Source organism: Aythya marila, assembly GCF_965140915.1.
Source record: "Aythya marila genome assembly, chromosome: 1".
NCBI lineage: Eukaryota > Metazoa > Chordata > Aves > Anseriformes > Anatidae > Aythya > Aythya marila.
Genome location: NC_139042.1, coordinates 118,249,540 through 118,269,896, shown reverse-complemented (window position 1 = coordinate 118,269,896; position 20,357 = coordinate 118,249,540). Strand labels below are relative to the sequence as shown.

The window sequence follows — 20,357 nt, the reverse complement described above, 5'->3', positions numbered from 1 at the left end:
TTCAGCTTTGTGCTCTGGTATTCCTCCACCCCTGGTAAATCATGAGCTAGACTGCTGCAGAGAATAAGTACAGGGGAATTTCAGATAGATGAAGTAGAAAAGGATCCTTTGGAAGACTGCTATGAACTCTAATATTGGACGCTGTTTGCATACCTATTGCAGTTGAGAAAGGATAAAGATAACCTTGTTACTTAAGCAAAACCCAACAACTGCATCAAAATCCTTTGAAACTAAACAGAAGGTTGAAATATGTAATAGATATTTTAGCTGAAGGTTCACTTACTAACCTGATAGGTTCATGGGCTATCATTGCTAGCTGGGTAATCCTTTTGAGCGTATTTCAAGTTCTGTTCTGCACTGTGGTAACATTCTCTGAACATTACAAGACAAAGTTCCTGTGTCTGAGCCCCCTAGGTCTAGAAAACTGGTCAAAAATGTGACATTTCTGGAGAGCCTCCTGCATAGAAAATGTACTAATGTTTCCTAAAGAAACTCAGTGACTTCGCAGGGAATAATTTTGCTGAGAAGTTATGCCAGTGGGGCTTTTGAAAGAAGGCGTTTGCTTAGTGCTACTTATCCCTGGACAGAGAAGCTATGGGAAAACATGTGGAATGCGTTTGCAACGTGGTGACTGCAGCTATATGCTCTATCTGTTGCTGTTACTGAACTCTGTTATCAAACCGTACCCTTCAGCACATAGCCAGGAGGATTTATGCTTAATGCAAAGCCCATAAAAAGACTTAACTGTTTCCCAAAGCAGACAGGCATATTGTGCTAGTCTTCCATGGACTTGCTGGATAAAAACCTGCCTTTTTTTTTTTAGCCTAAGCACCTTGAGTTAGCTGCTTATCATCACACTGCAGAGGGGCAGCCCCTGCACATCACAAGGGAAAATGCTTCTGGTGAGCTTGTACCTGTAGATCAGAGGCAAGCTTGTGTGTGTGTGTGCACGTGCGAGCTGGCCTGGGGAGCTGGGGAGCCTGAGCAGCAGAGAATTACAGAGCAGCAGGTCCTGCAGGACTCTGCTTTGCACAGCCTGGGGTCGTAAACGCGTCCTCATCATTGCTGGCGGCAAGCAGGAGGTATCCCCAGAGCAGCCCCAAATTGTATGATTTGTGAAGGCAAGTTCATCTTGTTATTCCTCAGTGTTCCTCAGTACCAGAGCTTTATGTGTCAAGTATCACTACTAAAGCCCTAAAGAAGCCCCTCTTCGTCAAAACACAGACAAAAGCAACCCTTGGGTTTATGCGCAATAATATTTGGATTAGTCAAAGAAACCTCATTTGCCAATAGGAAAAGAGAAGTAAATTTCTAAGCTATTGAATATGCTATGCTTGGAAAGGATTATTTCGTCTGTAATTCCTCTTTAATTTCCTCCCATCAGAAGTGCTGAGAGGAGTCTGAAGCTAGCTTTTCAAGAGACTAAGGCAGTTCGTCCACTGATTTCTTTTGAAAAATCAATGGACCTGGAAATGTAAGATAACATTTCTATAAACGCATGAATAATATGAGGTTTAAATTCCACTAAAAGCTGTCTAGGGCTTCCAACTCCCCAGTTCAGACAGGGAAGAGGAAGACTGGCAAACTAACCCATATTGTAGATAAACAGGGATTGAATGGAGGGACATAGGGCACAAGAAAATGAGGAGGCAACTGGGGGCTGAGAAGACTATGTTCGTGGGGTTTAAACACGGAGAAGTGTAAAAGACCATGGAATAAAGGATAGACAAAAAGAATATCAGCCTATACAAACTGAAATGTTACTTTCAGTAATGTAGATTTGCCTTTGATTTTGAGGGGAAATCACTAGGACCACATAAATAACTTGATCACCTGACTCATTGGCTATGAATTCAAGGTTTCTTCATTCTTCTCCCTGATCAGATTATGAAGTGTCTGAAGTTAAACTAAACTACTCATTCTGGTAACCTTCCTGAATAGTTTTGCTTTCTTCATTTCAATTGTCTTTTTTCAATTTAAAAATATTATTCGAATACCACATTTGGGTGGGTAATGACTGCCATGACACCGTGTAGAAAACCAAAGCAATCCGAAGCAAGCTAGACAATCCGAGTACATTTTTAAAATACCATATTGCTTAAATAAAATAAACTTAAATCCCTTAGTCTAGCAATTACTTTCAGATGTTTGATTGTTTATTTTTAAAGAGCTGTCATATCATCCATTCAGAACTGATGAACACTATTTTGATATCTTCACGAGTTTTCTCTAACATCTGCTCCCTTCCTTACATCGTGAACGACACACTCATCTTCATTGTCTCTTGTATTTATCTTAATTTCGCTGTATTTTATTTTATTGGAGGAAAAACTTAGCAGAGCTGTTTGTGGCAAGATTTAGTTACAGGAAACCCAAAAACTAAGCCCCAGTTTCAGCTGAGACAATTAGACTGTTGATTTTGGTAGGAGCTCAGGACTTCTATTGGACCCAAATGCCTTTCAAGTCTAATTGCCAGTTGATGATCAAGTCTAAAATATTTCTGTATTCTTGCTGCAGATATTGGGCTTTGTTTCCCTTTAATTTGAGGGATATTTCTATCCAGATCTGAATGTTTTGCTGAAATTATTCTCTATTCACTGGAATAGATTAAAACGAAAAGAGAAAAAAAAGGAAATAATAACATTTTCCAGAACTCTCAACGGTTTCTTAGGCTTTTTTTTTTTTTTCCCCTTCTTCTTATTTCTCTGTGCTTTGATATCTCTGTATTGTTGAGTACAGTGTTTGTTTTTCTCAATGCAGTTTTGCCATGCATGAAATGTAGCAAGTGCTCGTTTGCACTTAACTGTTGCTTTTTACTGTCTGGAGTAAATGCTTAATGGTCTGTATTCCTATTTCACCTGCTGTAGGTGAAGGACTCTGAGGTTTTTTGAAGTGATCTACATTATTGTATAACACTGGAAAATCTCTCTCAGAAGGTTTGAAGAAATTACTAATAAAAATAGCAGTGCTCTCACAGAGTGTGTTAATCAGCTGCTATGTAACCTTTACAGCCAAGTTATCAAAATCCACCGCCGTTCTTGGATGTGTGTTTTATTGCTAGGTGGATTGGGCTCTAAAAATTTCTTATAGATGCTCTGGGAGAGCTTAAATACCAGCAGGAATGCATTTTATACTCTATTAATGTTTTGTGGGCTGGGGCCTTGGGCTCTACAATTTCTTCTTTTTACTTTTTTTCCCCCTTTTTTCCTTTATTTTTGTGTTACCCCGGGATAACACCCTGTCTAGGGACGGGCTCCAGGGGAGCGGGTCTCAGGGCCAGCTCTGACAGCTGGCAGCTGCTGGGCATCGAGCCGTGGGCGAGTCTGCCCCGGTGCCCAGAGAAGCCCAGTGGGTTCCCCAGGCAGGGTGTCTGCCAGGGCCGGTGTCTGGAGCAGTGTACTGGTGGAGCCGTGCTTGTAGTGACTCTGCTGGTTCCCTTTCAGACAAATTCTGCAGGATTTCTCTGGAGGAGAGGCACACGATCGAACGTGGCGCTCATCTTCCCAGAGAGCTGTTGAGAAAGTCTGAGGAATTTACATGATTAATTCGTAACATTTGGATTCTTTTAATTAGCCATCTAGAAACCAAAACAGAGCGCAGGACACTACTGCAACGTAGCTTGTTAAGCAATAATGCATTTTTTCTTCCAAAAGTCACACTTGATAACAAACAATAGTCATAAGCATAAGATGACTGTGGATACTATGAGCTAATGTCTAGTTGTCAGAAACTTTTCCATTAGGGCTCCAAATGATGTTTAACATATTCTTTCCGTTATTGAGCTAAACTAAACATTGCATTAAACATGGATTTCCAAATGAATGTTACTGCTGTTTGCCTTCACATATGCATACACATGGATTCAGACACGTGTACATATGTATTTCGGATATCGAAAGTACATCAACGGCATAGCTCACTATATGCCCAGGGTAAAATGTTTTCTGTCATCCTTTTTAATGAAACCCATCCTTAATCTTTCCTGACTTTCCTAAACTATCAAGAGTGTCCAAAAGAGTAGATTTTCTTTTAATCTAGGAAAGAAAATTCTGCTGAGGATAATCACCGAAGTATGTGTACCATATATTTTTCTACTCAAAAATCAAAAGCTTTTGGTGCATAGCAAACACTCGAATAACTTATCAAATCCTTTTTGGTGCTTGCTTTAAGACAACTTCTGTTTTAAGCCTTTGCACTTTTGTTCTGGCATTATGCATAACTCATTCAGGATTTCAAAGCTGGATATACTTACATTTAGATATCAGGACAGGGCAGAAGAAGGACAGGTTGTTTGCTTTTCACTGTAGGAGACCTAGATTTCCTGTCTGTGTAAGGCCCGGTGTTATTTTGTTGATTTTAAGTTGGTCCTAGAGGGAAAAGAAAGCTTATAAGAAATTCATGAGCACAGTAGCCTTTTTTTTTTTTTTTTCCTTTCAGAAATGTTACGGAAATTTGCCCAAGATTTTCAAACATTGTGGCGTAGCATAGTCTTTTCATTCCATGTTCAAGCCTCTTATTCAAGGTCTGCTGTTCAGAAGTGTGACAACCTGGCAGCTCGTTCCCTCTGAGTAGCCTCTTTAGTTACTCAGTGCTTGCAAAAACTGATGTAGCAATTTGAATACGGGACTAAAAATCCTAATGTTTGATATTTTTGTTGGCAATCCTGTAATAATTAGGCTGTAAATCAAAATCTGGGTTTGGATTTCAAGAAAAGATCCTTGAGTCTTGTTCCCACCCTTCTGGAGAGATGCTGTGTAGCTTTTTTCAGATTACTAGGTATAAAATTATCAGTTTGAGTGACTGCTGAAAAACATTTACTTATTCTCAACTTTCTCCAAGTGTGTTGCCGCCTCAAAAATGTACATGCAAACCCTTCCTTGCAATGGGCAACATATGGACATCAGTTCCCAAGGGGCTTGGACTGATATATGAGGTGCTTGGAACCACCATACAAAGTCCCGAGCACAGCTGTGCTCATGAAGGTGCAACAAGGGGAGCAACAGGCAGCACTGGCATCCTACATAAATACAAAATCTGCATATTTTATGGGCTAATCACTCTCAGGCTGCTGCTACCAAGACGCACATTTCACCCGATCCACGTCCCACAGGCATGACTGGGAGGACTCTGTGATTTGGTGGGCTCAGCTGCCACCAAGATGTTCAAGGTATGTCTCTCTCCATTTACTTGAAGCATTTTATCAGCCAGGCCAAGAGGAAAGTTCAAGAACAGCAGCTTCTAACCTCTCTGCAGATGAAGGCAGCCCAGATGTGGTGCCTACTCCAGGGCCTGGTATACCCCAGGGGTCTGTGCCCCAGGTGGCCCTGCTGCCACCAACCTGCGATAACCTTAGAGGGAGAAAGCATCTGGGGAGAGAGGAGAGCCAAAAAGCAATGTTCATTTTGCAGGGGAAACCTACAGTTAGCTTGCCTGTTTTACCTCAGATTTATTCCAGCCCCTTAGAAATGTGCCCGCTCCCTGCTCTCATCTGTTCCTCTGAGTGCACCAACTGGGCTTTTGTGAAGTCTCTTTCAAATTTGACAGAATAACTAAGTTTTGGTCAAAACAGTACATTTTCACCAAAATAAACCAACAACAACAACTTTGAATCTTGTTGACAGAAGAGCATTTTCTGCCATAAAGGAGATTTCAGCCCAGCTCCCTCCAGAGCACATTGCTGCCAACCAGTCCTTGTGCTTCAGGAAACCATGAACCAGGAAACCTGCTCTCCAGGCCCTCTGCTGTAGGTTAGGGTGACATTCGTGGTGACAAAGCTTTCTGGCCTCTAGTATCAAATTATTTTGAAGAATCTCTGTTTTGGTGACCAACCAGCTCAGCTCTCTGGCAATGCCAGACCTAGTGTTGGCTTGTGGTTGCCCTTGTGTTGGTAGATAATCCGGGGTGATTTTCTCCTGCTGTGCTGCTGCTCGGGGAGCCACCACGATGGATGTCCCAGTGCCCTGACCCTGAGATTTAAGAGAGATACCTGACAGTGTTCTTACATAAAAAGCAAAGTCTTCTGCTTGAGACAGTTGCTTGAAAAAGGGGAAGGAATTATATAATAGTCCTTCAAGATTTTCTTGCATTTAAATGGTTTTGTTCTACTTTCAAAAAATATATATGGAGGGAGTATGGAAGTAAAAATAAGTGAGAACAAAAATTCAGCAGGCATCTGTCCTTCCAGACACTCAAGGACTTCACAGGAAAAACTTGAAAGAAGGAAAACAAAAAGGAAGAAGGTGAAGCTTTTTTCAGTGGTACCCAGCGACAGGACAAGAGGCAAGGGGCACAGGCTGAAACATGGGAAGTTCTGGCTGAACACAAGAAAAGATTTCACTGTGAGTGTGACAGAGCACTGGAACAGGCTGTCCAGATTGAGTGGATTGGACTAGATGATTTCCAGAGGTCCCTTCCAACCTCAACCACTCCGTGATTCTGTGAGTGATTTCAGTAGTCAAAGAGAAAAACAATTTCACACCCCATTATCAAGGTATAGGAGATAATTCCCAAGAACTGTGGATTATTTGCAATCGGTTTCATTCAATTCGTTGAGCTGGATAAAAGAAAGTGCATCTGGCATCTTTCCTGAGGGGACTCTACAGCCTGCAGAGCAGAAATTGCCAATTCCATCGCCGTGTGCAGCATAGTTTTATGAAGTGTAGCTTTTAATTGTTTATCCTGCCAACCAGGCCTTCTCCTTTAAGCGGGGAGTCAGTAATTCAGACCACATCTACATTCATTCATCACCTTCAGATATGGCTCTGGGCTCCAAAGTTCAGCTCTGGAAACAAACTTCTCCACAGCTCCCAGGTGCTTAGGTCTGGGGCTTTGGCTCAGCTTCTCGCACAGATGAAGGAAAGTCACGGATTCAGAAGCAGCTTTGAATACTTAGCAAAACGGGGAGCTGCCAGACTGGAGGGGATGGCAAGCTACTTTGCCTGTGCCTGAGGAGAGAGGGATTAGGCGTTTCAGCCGCACAGCTCATTCCTGCTTGCTGCTTGTACCATCCATGTCGCTGTTACTGCCTTTGTGGGATTAGAGAGCGGGTGAAGGGGTGCCAGCTTGTACCAGCAGGCCCCAGTACAGCAGCAGTCACTCCTGCCCTTTCTACCTCCAGCGGCAGCAGGATTTTCCTGGCTTTCTGCCCTGCTCCCATCCTAATTCTTGTTCCTTCAAACCAAGACTGACCCCTCGTTGGCAATCAAGAAGGTACAGAAAAATGTGTAGGTGCTGATGGTGGAGAGAGCAGAAGTGAGGGGAGGGGGTCTGAGCTGCCTTCAGGTGGGGAAGGAAAGAAAAGAGACCACACAGTGTCCTCTTGGTCCTCGAAAAGCCCCTGTAACATCCCAGACAGTCCCTACCTTTCCTTCTCACACCATCACTGCTGCCCCTGCCTTCCCCGCCTGCTCCAGGAACCCCCTTGGCCATTGCTGACGGGTTTTGTTGCACAGCGTAGCCAACAAAAGGCCAGATTCTGGCTCCTGATGATTTTTCGGAGAGGAACTCCTGGCTGCTTTGAGGTGATGTTCTCTATGTGCCCTTCCAGTATTATTATTGCCCTGCTCTTTGTGTCCTGAGACCAATGACTGCATGTGCATTCTTCCACTTAACTTCTTTCAGACCTGAAAACCTGTTACGGTGCAATGATTTTTTTTTAACCCCCAAAATAAATCTCATGGAAGGTTTCCTACTGATACATTTCCTGTCTCTCCTGTGTCATTCAGTCACATGAAGATCCTGATACATAGGTTAGGGCTACATGAACATGCAGCAACACAAGGCAGTCTTTTTAGCTTTGGAGACAATAAAGCTTCCTGGAGAAGCAAGGGAGAGAGGGAATATGAAAGAGAGAATGAGAGAAATCATTCCTAAGAAGAAACTTAAGCATTAGATTTCCTGATGGGTACAGTCTCATTTCGTTGCTCTGCTGTTAGGAACAGTTTAGTGCAAATCTGTAGCTGAAAGGAGAGGGGAGAATTTATTTTCTGTGTGCAAAATCTTCAAATATAGGAGGTGGCATTGCATTCTTCTCTCTCTCCCATTCTGCTGGCTGCAGGTATTTGCCAGGTCTGGAACACAGTATTTTGTGATTTCTATTCACGTACAGAAAGGCAACAGCAGAAAGGCAGAAAATAGCTGGATTCTCTCTTTTAGCAGAGAAACAGCATGACCCCTAGTTCGGTTAAGTAATCACATAAATATCAATTCTATTTTAAGCATATACTTGAGTCCCTCTGATTCAATATTCAGCCCAAATGCAAATGACTTTTGTGGAATGAGGTTTGCGTTGAACTGGATCTACTTAGTAAAGTATTTCAGTCTGCTCTTGGGGAGAAAAGAGGAATCTGGTCAATTGCTGCAAATGCTCCTGTAGCAGAATTGCTGCTGTATTCATTGTTTGGGCTATTTTCTACTGAATTTTTTAAATTTTTGTGAGAGAACTACTGTGGAGTAGAAGTCTGGGTCTGGAGCAAAGTTGCAGGAATGTGCACAGATAATTATGTCTTTCGAAAGCAGCACGCTACATAGGATTTCCTAAACAGTACCAGAAAACGTTGACATCCTGGAACTGACATTTGCAATTTCAAATGCCAGCTTTCCAGGCATAATTAGTGTCCTTGTAAATGTTTCAGTATCAAATCTGGGACTCGCTTTGGACAAGCCAGTCCACAAACTCTAAACATATATATTTTTTTGCCATTTATTATTTCCTTTTCCAGTGTTCCAGGGACTGACAGCTGTGATTTTTAAAGCTAGGAAGTAGTAAATAGAAATAGTGTGTTTTAAAGTGTCTATTATGTTTAATTACAATATATAAAAGTTGCTTTTATTTATAATTCACAATTTTCTCCTGCCATTGCCCTTATTTTTTTTGTTTAAAGTACCTGTGATTCCCATCCTCCCTTATACAAAATACACAAATACTTTTACATAACCACAACTTTCCTCTAGACACGCACCAAAATATAGAGTAGAGGATATGAGAATTACTTATGACAGATGAGTCACATTAATATTTTGTTCTAAGCCATGAGAAAAATGAGACACAGGGGTAGGAATCAGTACAGATCAAAACCCTTAGCACATTATGATCCCAAACCACAACCATCTACTGAGGTGCAAAATGTTCTTTTTTCACATAAAATGTGAGAAAAACACAAAGAGTTTCGTACTGCAAATGCTGGCGGCACACAATGTTGCAATTATTCTGAATATTTTGAGATGTCTGAATCAAAACCAAGACTTTAAGCAACACTGAGGTAAACGTGTTTTTATGTCTTTCCACCAAAAAATAATAATATTGTGTATGTTTGCCACAATTGCTTCAGAAACGGTGTGCCAAATTTCTACCAGTGACTGACAATAAAAACAAAGGGGGAATGTCATGACATCCTCTGTCCTTACTCGCTTTTCTCATCCTAACTCCTGTTGGGTTTGTCTGTCTTCTGTGCTGCTGGAAAGATCTTGGATGTGCTGTTCTTGGAAAAGGATCAGTCTGGTCGCCTCTTACTGCTACTTTTCCTACCACAGTGCGTGTGGCTACCTCACGCTGCGTATGGGGCATGTATTGGAGGTCGGTGGGTAGGGTTGGTCCCATTGGGTGTGTTCTCAGTAATTACCACTTGCTATTAGACTTCACGGGAAACTTTAACCAGTGCTTCTGATGTGATCGGGTGATATAGGCTGAAATTTAGTCACCACTGGGGGAACCAATCTCCTGTTCCCTAGGACCTAAGTCAGCACTTCCTCCGTCCCCTCTTTTTGGCCTGGTGTCCTGTGGAGAGCTGTGGTCAGCAAGGTGCTGGGGTTCTGCACGAGCTCTTAGCACCCATCGGGGAAGGACCTGCTCCTTCTGGTGCAGGAGGAGGCAGGCAGCCCCCGCTGCCCAAACAGACCTCGAGACCTTCTCTCCGGGGTGCACAGTGGGTGCTCCAGGTGGGACCCAACAGAGACTTTGGGCTCACAGGCCCAGGCCAGTAAAATATTTTGGCAGGGTGAGGATTTAAGCATGCACGTGGTCATGTGTATTCCCCCTGCTGCAGTGACTTCAGTGTTCATGGGCTGGAAGCTCTGTGCAACTAATTACTCTGCAGGGCTGGAGCTGGGCTGTGTTTCTCATCACAAGAGTGACTGAGGTAGGTGAGCGTTAGCTCTGCTTCATGGCGCTTGTTTGCTCTTCCAGCTACAAGTGGGGGCCCTGCTCCTGCCCGCTGCCCTCCAGATCTGTCCTTCCCCCGTGTGCTAACTCAAGGAGCTGCTCACGGTGCATACCAGCGCGGGGCCGGGCTGCTTTTGTGCCACCTTCTCCTGCTGTGCAGGAGAGTTTAAACACGGAAACCGAACACGCGATTCATGGAAAATCAACACGAAAGATTAAGGATTAAAATTTAAGAACTAAATGGGTGGTCTTATCCAGACAATTTCCACAGACTGTACTGAAAGTAATACATGGCTAAATAATAAGGAACCAGCACAATGCTTTGAATATCTAGCTGTAAAAGTGTTACCTTAAGCCAATGAAAGCACAGTCTCGATTTTCTCCATTTTTAATTTGCCTAAGGAATTTTTCTACCTTCTTAATTAATGCAGTCTTTCAGACTTGTTGTGCAGCTACAGGACACATTTCTTATCATCCAATATCAGTAACTATTCTGGTGATTAAGCTTTTACAGGCTATTGGGCTGCGATTGCAACTTGCATGCAAATAAGTATAGATGTTGCACTTCATTTAGCCCATGAAAATGGAGTGGTTTGGTTTATGGCTGTGAGCCACTTGCATCAAGGTAAATGTAGATACTGGGTTACAGCAGGTGACTTCTTTAGTGATACAGGGAATATCACAAGATGTGCTTTTGGTTAATAGTGGTTTGTAACTGTGATAAGTTTCCCAGGTTTTCAGCCAAAGCAATTCCTACAAAACCACCTCCCCAGAAGAGGTCTGTAGGAGCACACTGAACTGCAATTACAGAGTAGGCTGGAAGTGCCAAGGAGATTATGGGGAGATATTATTGGTCCAGACTGAAATTTTGCCAGGCCTCCAGGACAGAATTAAGTATCACTCTGTTTTTCTCTCTGGTATGTTTCTACACCATGAACTTGGACAGAATTTCAAATTTATGATGAAATCTAAGCTCTGTTAAGACTACTGAATTTCTTTCTTGAAAATTTTCCTGATTCTAACTAATACATGCTAAGATTTGCTACTGCCAGCCAAAACTAGCTATTTCTGGGAGAGGTACCTGTAAAAGGAAACGTTAGGTATAAAGGGCATGGGATAATTTTAGGCAGGTTATTTATGCATGCCTTTTTAAAAAAAGAAAAGAAAGTAGAAAAGTAAACTTTCCAGTTTGTTGCTGCTGCCAATCTCAACAAACCAATTCTTTATCCATTCTGGATTTTTTATCAGATTAATCTCATGTTATAAAGAAAAGTGAAGTGAAATGCACATTTTTGATGTAACGTAATAAAAAGTCAGAACACATAACTTGGTAGTACGGTGTGCAATGACCAGCATGCTCTACTTAGCACAGGAGCAGGTCATTTACCTTGCCCTGGTTGGCCCTAGCCAATTCTTGCTGCTTGGTTTGTTTCTTTGGCTGAACCACCTGAACCACACTACATCTTTTCATGTAGTTTACCGTAAAAGGCTGAGCTGTAGCCATAAGGACTATGCTAACCTCTGAGTAATATACGATTGTCCTTAATATCATAAATCCAATCATTATGAAATATCCGAACAGAGAAGAGCCTTGGCTGTCATCTGAGTACTGTGTATGGACAGAAACAAGCAAGCAAGCAAGTAAATTCTGTCCTCCATTGCTGATACCCAAATAACTGAATGTTGGACATTGTCCATCTTTGATCTTTGGCAAATGGGCAAGGCTTAAAGGAGATGAACTTTTCAAACAGTTTCTATGGTAATGTTACAGAATTTCACATCACAAAGTAAAGGAAAAGCTTTTTTTTTTTCATCCTTCTAGGGAGCTGAGTTGATAAAGTAACTAAACATGCATCTTATTTATTTTTGAGAGTTACTGAGTAGGGGTACTCATGGAAATTGGGTTACGTGCAAGATCAATTCCTTTGCTGAATCAGGGTCTTAAATTAAACTGACAGAAATACTCCCCATAGTTAACAGACAGCAAAATATCAATTACAGGAAAACATATTTTTATTTTGTTTGACATCATTCTTTCTCTAAGGTAAAATCAAACCAAATACTTCTCAAGCAGATGTGTATTTCTCACTCAGGTTGGGATGAGGAAATGACAAGGAACTATTATTGATCAAGTCTACTATTATTAATCAAAAAGTACATATGTTGTGTGTTTCATCAAAAAGTGAAATGCTTTTAGGCTTATAGAGGAAAAAGTACTGAGAATATGTTCAAAATGCCACTCTTGTAAGTAAAATGCCTCTGTGGACTGCAAAGTACAACCTTCCCCTCATCCCCCTTGGGATTCAAGCTGTTTGTTGTCCACTCCTTTTATGGCAAGATTTTAGGAGTTTCCCATTACAGGCAAGCAGGAGAATTCCTCTCCATGCTAATATTGTACAGAATAAACTCATGCCAGTGGATAATTTGGTCACCATTACAGCAGTACCTAAATATTCAGACGTTTATCTTCACAGTACCTTGTGAGGTGGGGAGGAGACCCTGCTCCCATTTTGTTGGTAAATGAAGCACGGAGAGGCCAAATCCTCCATCCAAGGTTGGTCAGGAGAAGTGTAAAAGATGTGGGATGTGATAAGGAGGCATTCCTTGCCTGCATCAGCAGGTCAGCCTTCCTTTCTGCAGGAATATGAGGCCTCATCCAGGACCAGCAGCACAAACACTGCTTGTGTTTGAGGGAACTGACACATCCCATCTCTTAAACTGTGTTCCTCTTGAGGTGTCCTGTCATCTTAGCCAGATCTCACATCCTCTTGCCTCTCACCTCCCTAGCCCCAGAAAGCACGGTCTACGCTTTTCCAAGCACAGGATTATTTGTATCTTCACAATGTCATTAGCTAACTAGAACTTATAGTCCACACCATGTTTCTGCAATGCCTCAGATTTCTCTTCCAAAATTTCATCATGTAATGTGTGTACAGAGATGGTATTTATAGGTGAGGCTGTGCTGGAGTCCAAGCTGCACCACTGCACAAGTTAAAGATGCAGCAGTTACAAGACAAAGTGTATGGCAAGACAGAAATGGTGCTTGGATCTGTCATGCGTGAGTAATGAAACAAACATTTCAAATACTATATATTTAATATATAGTATGAATGTATTTAACTAATACAATGGGCTGGTAAAAATGAGGACATTAACTAATGACTCTAAAATAAGTATTTATGATTTTCCACAAATATTTATATAAGAAGAGACAGGACAAGCACTGCAAAATACACTAAGAACTTTGACTTAGCTGAACTCCTACAGACAGTGTAGGAACAGAAAGAACATGTGGATGGAAACATAACTAAGATTCTGGAAACAAGTCAGCTCTAAAAAGCAGCAGGAGTCCAGGCGTTGATGGATTCCTGAGACCATTCTATAGAGGATACGAAGATGTACTAATGCTAGGGAAAAATATCTCTTCTGATTTGAGTGGAAAGATTTTGGTAATAAGAATGTTTCTAATCATAATCCTAATGCTTCTGAAATTACAAAGGAGTGTCGAAAGTTTAGATCCTGAATAAAGATGGATCGTAAGACGCAGGCAATGGCATGGCCAGCAGACTGGAAATAATCTTCTCAAGTACAAATCGGATGTATAACTTCAGATTAATTAAGAAGCAGTTCATAATAATGTTAGATCATTTATCTTTAAATTTTCATAAATGTAGAATGGAGTCTAATGTCAGCCTTTTCTGGAGGTGGCAAGAAGGATTTTGATGGAGTGGGATGGGCTGGCTACCCCCAGACTGTCCCTTGTACTGATGCTACCCAAACGCGGTGATAGAACTTCTCTGCTCTGGAGTTTGCACTGTAGTCAGTAGTAAAAACAAATGTGCTTGTGTGCGGGAGGACAACTCCAACAGTTAACACTTCTTTATTTTATCCCTGGTATTTTAGTCTGAATTCATTTGAAATTGTGTGTTATGTCAATTATAAAACCATTTTCTGGGTAGGTTCCGCCTTTCTTCAGAGTGATACCACAGTCAAAGTGATCTATACCATTATTACTTCCAGGATGGACCTACCATCACCTTTAAATAATTTATGTGGTATTCGTAGTAGAAAATAATTTAGATGTTACGTGTTGTAGAAAATAACTCTGTCCTCTTTTTCTGTGGCTTAAACTATTGAAAATTTAACAGTCAAATACCTTCTCTGGTATCCAAGTCACGGGGAGGTAGGCAATTCCTAGGGACTTAACAATTATTATTTATTTTATATGGAATGACCCCTGATACCATGTTCGGAAGTGGTAGTCTAAACCTGTGTGGGAGCACAGAATTAAACAGAACCTTTGGCTTTGGGAAACTGGAAAAATACCAGCCCTTTTTTCCCTTAAAAACTGATGAATGCAAATGAAAATATAAAACAGCTTATCTTCCACAGCAGCTGGTTAATGCCTTTACTTTCTTAGCCAATAACAGTACAAGGTTGACTGGGATAAGTTTTGTCTGGCAAATATTAAAAAGATATTTCAAATTTTAGCAGGATAGCTGGCTGCTTGAGTAGATACTTGAGAGTTTAAAACATTTGGTTATGATAACGGTAAAACAAAAGATATGGTTATCTTAATATAAAATCTGACTTGAATAGGATGAGGTCTGGTGAGGTAAGATGGGTCAGATTGCAAATCTGACTAATGGATATAACTGTTAGAGATCAAAGCTAGTATCAGAATCCCACATCTATTAACATCCTACTTTTATGTCACTATTCCCAGGTGATCTTTTAGTTGGCAAAGAAGCATAAAATTTCTGTATATAGTGAGATGAGTCTGACAAAGGATGAGGAGAATTAGATATGCTTTGACTCCCAAAAATGACAAGAGAAACTGGATCTTTTCCTATTCTAAAATGAACATTTACTTGGAGAAAGATAGAAAGACAACTCTGCGGGTTGCTTTTTCCCAAAGATGAAACCTGTATTACTTAGATATATGAATTCTTGCACAGGTCACTTGTTGAGTGGGCACAAATTTCACTGCCAGAAGATGGGAAACGGGATGATTTTAAGAATCTGTTTATCACCTATATGGTAGATCTTATTCTGAGATTGAAAAAAAGAAAGATAGGAGCAAACTGGGGAGAACTTGTAGAGATATGTAGTCAGCTAATCTTAGGCAACTTAAAAACACATGAAAATAGTTGTTAGATGAAGGATCCACTTCCCACGGACATTGTATCAGCCAGTGGGCAAGCCTTTTAACAGCTCTGTGCTAATGTTCTTCTATCTGAAAAATGATGATAATAACATTTATCTACCTCATAGCAGAAGCTGGAAGAACTTAATTAACATGTGTAGTTATTTAAAGTTCTAGGGTTGAAAGCTGCACTGGAAGTCCAAAAAAATTGTTAGCGTTATTATTTCTATACCCGGATGATTTGCTCACATTTTCAACACGCCAGCCTGGAAACGTACTAGAAGCAGCACAGCATCGGACAGTTCACCAGATTAGAAGCTCGATGACATAAACAATAGTTCTAATTGGCAGGGTGCTTTGGAAGATCTACCCATGTTAAGTTTTTATTTTCTTTCAAGTCCTGGGCCATTTAAACTCCAAATAAGCTTTGATTTATGAGTCTGTTAGCTCCAAAGCCACTAAGGGACAGAGAGTGAGAGCCTGGAGTGGAGCTGGGAACTCATTCCAGCAGTGTGCAATCTCATTTGGGCAAATGCCGCAACCCCCACCTTGATCTGAAAGGTCAGTGTGAGCCAGCAGAAAACACATTTTTAATATATTGGATAATAAGGAAAACGATATTTGGAACTGCCAGCAAAGACACCTGCTGACAGTTGGCGTTAAGGCAATGGCACCTTCTAGACAAATAGAGAGGTGAAATCCAGTCTTTGCTGAAGTTGAGAGAAGTTTTGCCATTGACTTCAAACAGGCCAGAAATTCCCCTACAGTGATTAATGATTGATGTGTGTATCTATGAGGTCTTGCATAGTTTCTGAAAATTTTATATTCAGGCAGCTCTCCATAATGTCGAATAACTGGAAAGCTGAGGTACCAAAGGAATATAATTGACATAGTAAGTACCTAGTAGAAAAAAATAGATTGATAACAGCTTGAGCTAAAAATGTTTGTTTCCAGAGTTGTCATCCCCACAAAAGTCATAAAACAGACCATTCAATGGCATTGGTGGTTGGTGAAAAGCACTTTCCAATGCTTAGATGGTTTATCATATCTAGTGGTAGGACACTGCCCAAAATATGGGGAGGAGAAAGGATTCCTGTGCATTCACTGTACACTGTAAATAATTTGCTTGACTCTTCTTTTAAGTCATGCAAATCAAAGGGCTTCGACAGAGATCAGTAATAATTTATCCAAAGCAAGCTCTGAGGAGATCCAGCTCTGGTTTTTGCTTATGCATTTTATGCAGTTTCACTTTCTTCTTCTGTGTTTTTGTATGCTTTTGCATGCTTTTGTATGCTTTTGTAAGCGTCTACTTTTTTTTTTTTTTGAAATTTTATCAAAAAGTTGAAGATTTTAATCACCTGCCAATCATATTTTTGCAGCTGAGTCTGCTAAAGCATCCCTGCTTATTCTCTAAAGGGAGAAAATTTGCATGCAGGTTTTTGAGTACGCTGAGAGAATGTTTCTGTTGAAGTATTTTTTTCCAGTAAAATCCCAGGGTACTTGGAGAGGCTGGTCTGACAGATGAACTTTCACTAGTTTAAAAAATTCAGACTGGTGGTATGCTTCCAGAGCATATATCACTGGTTCCACAGACAGACACAAGTGAGGCATTTATGCAAAGCCTGGACAAGAGCCTGACACCTTGTTTCAGACCATTCACACTGAGCCATTTACCCACAGCATTAGGCAGCTAATCCACTATAACACTGAACCATGGACAAGAAAACCAACAAGAAGGCATTATTGAGCTGGTCCTACCACTGCTGCCTGCAGAAGACCCTCTGTTTGCTTTGGCATGGTGTAACTCACACCCTGGCAAAACTTAATGGTCTTCCATCAAGACTACCAGGCTGAAAGGTTCAGGTGGGAGTCATGCGACTCCTTGCATGTAGACCTCACCTGGTTAGGACCACATAGGTGTAAGCAGGCCTCGGATATTCAGGGGCACTTATGATGGCTGCTCAGTCCTTATACACAACTGCACTTTGGTGATTTCCAGTGATAGTTTTCAGGTATTTTATTCAGGGAGGTGATCTTTGTCATACTGATCATGTTCCTTAGGATTTCTTTTACTGTTTTGTGTGCACTAATCAGTACCTGCTCTGGATTAGATCCCTAGAAACTGCACTTCAACCAGGAGCACAAGGGAGACCTTCTCCTGACCTGTGGCCTTTGCTGCTGTGATTCCTCAGGACATACAGGAGCTGCTGTCCCATCACACTGAATGTGTGGCACAAGAATACGCCTTTGGATGCTGATGAAAAAAGGTTGTGGGCAATCTGCTAGTGCCTGGGAAAACATAGTGTGTTGTTTTGCAGTGCACAAAAAGGGACAGAGGGACACTGTAGCTTCTGTACTCCTCCCCTCATGTCTCTGTGTGTGTGTGTGAGGTTTTAGAAGGTGACCCTGTTGTAAAGGCAAAGTGTATCTATCATCGGGTGTCACTTTGCAACAGGCATTACGTTAGATGTACAGGTAGCACGGTTCCACCTGCTCACATCTGATGCAATCATGTCACATGTCATAATATCTTTTAAGTTTCAATAAGTACACTGTTTAATTTTTTCCTTCTTTATACTATTTGCTTCCTAAATCTACCTCTAGATCCTGTAATACTCTTAACATATCTGCAAATCTACTACAGTAGCTACTTTATTTAAATAACAAGACTTCCCCTTTACTGAGGAATTAAGCAACCTTTGTTGGCAGCAGTCTGGTAGGGTGCTTAATTCTGAAAAGGTTGTGCAAAACCCAGGCTAAACTATTGAAAGAATGTTTCAAAAAAAAAAAAAAAATCAGAACTGAAGGTTTACTCTGTTGCAGAGCAAATAAACTTGCAGCAGCTCTTCAAAGCAGACCTCTTTGTTAACAGCTCTGAGGCAGCTGTCGCTTTCTCAGCAGAAATGGCTGCGATTCCGCTTGAAATAGTCCTCTGGCTTTTTTTCACCACATAAAATTGTATCAGTAGGAAATACTGTGCTCTTCGTGAGCAAGAAAGCATTCTATGGTATTCTAAGTCTCTCTTTACAGCAGAAGGTTATCTGTATTACTTACACTGTATTTTCATGGCACATATTGGGACTTACATTGAACCGCAGCCTACTAAGTTGAAAACCTCTGGTAAACAGGGCTTCTAGAAGAGAAAAACCAGACAACTCTTAAGAAGCTATTGGGAAAATCTATTGATTTTCTTATGCTATGATAATTATTGGGTTTAGAGCTTCTAGCATCTACTGCTAGTCTTCTGAGATATTTGAACTGATGTGCTTTGGCATTAGTTCTTGCTACCAATGACACTGCACTTTTTTCAAAAACATCTTCAAGAAATTTGGTCAGGAGACTCAAAGGATGTGCACACTGTATTTGCAAGCATGCCAGATATCTGTCCTGTAGGGTAATTTGATGTGGTCTATTCTTCCATCTGTCTCCAGCATCTGGTTATGTTGCAACAAAAAGTCATCAGTCAGACTGCCAAGGAAAAGGGCATTGTGGTTGCTGTGTACTAAAAGCAGGAACACATTTAGTGTTCTGTGGCCTATGCAATGGAAGCGAAGCTATGTCCAGAAGGATGGTGAGAATAAAGGGTGAATAAGGAAACTTACTAAGTAAAAAATTATCATAGAAGCTGAAGGACACAGTTGGCTAAGAAGCAATGTAGAGAAGAGTGCTAAAAAAAACATCTGCATCCACCTGAGAGAAAAAGAAAAGAAAGGGACAGAGTAATGCAGCAAGAAGACAAAACTTGGAATCTCTCAAGGAAAAGACAGGAATTCTCACATCCAAAGGTAGGAAGAACATCCTTCCTGAAAAGTATTAGTAAATGACAGGGGGAGATTATCCCTATCAGGCCTAGCAATCTGCCTGATGTTCTGCATTTCTGTCCCCTACACATGGATGCTGTCACATCTCCCAATCTGAGCAATTCTTTGATTATTGATTTGTCTCAGTGACTCTCATGAAAGAACTTAAGGACTGATGCATACAACCCCCTGTAAGCAAAAGGCACGAGATCAGGCCTGAAAAACTGTGAGCCAACAGCACTGGAACAAAGCTGTGTAAAGGTGGAAATAACCACTGGAAGGAATACTAGCAGTATGACATGGGAACATGCTGAAAAACCACAGCTGGAGAAAATGAAATGATGTCTCTATTCTCAACAAAATCAAGTGCTTATCACACTCGATTTTGAACTAATACAAAGAACCAGTAGCTTACAGCCACAAGACTTTTTAGGGAAGGTTTGACTAATTTTTGTTATTACCAGGAAAACAGGAAAGCAAAGGAAAATAGAAAGAATCATTTCCCTGAAGTTTCCCAGCAAGTCACTTGTAGTGCCAGGCTTTTGGTCTCCAGGCTTGTTATTGCTCAACTCTGTGTGGATCCAAGTGTCTCTTTGCTCAGAGATGCTGGCACCCGACATCATTCCCACTCAGTGCAAAAAATCCAGTTCATATCAATTCATATTTAATGTAGTAACTTGGCTTAGCTCACAACAAGACAGTTAAATAAATTTGCCTTTTTTGGTACTGTTCAAATCTGTACTAAAAAGGTGAATCAAACCTTATGTTTAATATAAAGTGTGGGTAAACAATTGCATATATTTATATATACATCAGTTTACCAACATTCATAAGAAGAGGCTATATATTGATAACTAATAACATTAAGTAATTCTAAAGTATAGTTAATGTTGACGTTGCAGTAATTTGGAATAGGTATTCCGTGCTTAGCTTCCCATGAACTGAGTTTAAGTGAGAAGAAAAGTCTTAAACCTTAGTTCAGTGTCTTCTGAACTAAGGTTTAAATCTTCCAAAAAATGAAGGCTTCCCTTTGAAGAACTGGTGGTGTCAGGTGCTAGGGACTGAAGCCGTGCACCCTTGGTTTAAAATTGTTAATGTCTATCTCATCTGCTCTCTCCTATCATCTTCAATTTGTCAACAGTATGTAGTAATATGTTTGATTCATTAGAGGTGGAAAAAGGATGGTGAAAGCAAGTAAATATGCCAGATATCAGTCACTTAAACCCCACTAGTATTAAGTCACCTCAATTTG

General features: G+C 40.9%; 1 protein-coding gene across 1 annotated transcript in view; it reads right to left on the bottom strand.

Moving 5' to 3' along the window:
• COL8A1 (collagen type VIII alpha 1 chain) overlaps window positions 1-20,357 on the bottom strand; it is an 88,301-nt gene that overhangs the window by 26,693 nt on the left and 41,251 nt on the right. Inside the window, exon 3 of the mRNA XM_082774229.1 lies at window positions 4,253-4,367. The gene's annotated coding sequence lies outside the window, so the exon portion shown is untranslated. The remainder of the gene's footprint in view (window positions 1-4,252; window positions 4,368-20,357) is intronic.